The 962-nt window shown below is 47.5% G+C and overlaps 1 pseudogene; it reads left to right on the plus strand.

The window, feature by feature from the left end:
• The first annotated feature begins 238 nt into the window (after positions 1 to 238).
• LOC139357719 (large ribosomal subunit protein eL38-like) lies at positions 239 to 751 on the plus strand (annotated as a pseudogene).
• Positions 752 to 962: the final 211 nt, after the last annotated feature.

Genomic DNA, 962 nt, shown 5'->3' on the forward strand with positions numbered 1-962 from the left:
CAGTGCCCAGCTTTTCCACCATTCTTACTTGTTTCCTACTTTCAGTTGATAACTTGGGGAGCCCTCTTTTCCTCTCACACCCCATATCCAATGCATCTGAAACTGATGTATCAACAATTATTATCAGGTCTCTGGGGTGGTATTTGGCCAAGAGGAGTAATCTGGAGCAATCCATGACTGGGTGAAATTTGGGAACCCCAGGTGCCAGTCTGCCCCACTCCCTGCATGCCTTGTTGCCATGCCTCAGAAAATTGAGGAAATCAAGCATTTTCTGCTCACTGCCTAGCAAAAGGATGCCAAATCTGTCAAGATCAAGAAAAAGGACAGCCTGGGCATGGTGACTCATGCCTGTAATCCGAGCACTTTGGGAGGCTGAGGAGGGGGATCACGAGGTCAGGAGTTCAAGACCAGCCTGGCCAATATGGTGAAACCTCGTCTCTGCTAAAAATACAAAAATTAGTGGCACGTGCCTGTAGTCCCAGCTACTCGGGAGGCTGAGGCAGGAGAATTGCTTGAACTCAGGAGGCGGGGTTTGCAGTGAGCTGAGATTGTGCCACTGTGCTCCAGCCCAGGGGCAGTGTGAGACTCTGTCTCAATAAATAAATAAATAAGAAAGAAAAAGAAGGACAATGCGAAATTTGAAGTTCAATGCAGCAGATACCTGTACACCATGGTCATCAGGCAAAAAGAGAAGGCAGAGAAACTGAAGCAGTCCCTGCCCCCTGATTTGGCAGTGAAGGAGCTGAAATGAACCACACACACTGATTTGAACTTTATTAAAATACTAATGCACACACACAAAACCAAACAGCTATATCAGTTCTTCCTTTAAAATACATCCTGGGCCAGGTGTGGTGACTCACGCCTGTAATCCCAGCACTTCGGGAGTCTGAGGCAGGTGAATCACTTGAGGTCAGGAGTTTGACCAGCCTGGCCAACATGGTGGCATTTTTAGTGGAAAC

Source organism: Macaca nemestrina, chromosome 13, assembly GCF_043159975.1.
Source record: "Macaca nemestrina isolate mMacNem1 chromosome 13, mMacNem.hap1, whole genome shotgun sequence".
In the NCBI taxonomy this organism is placed as follows: Eukaryota; Metazoa; Chordata; class Mammalia; order Primates; family Cercopithecidae; genus Macaca; species Macaca nemestrina.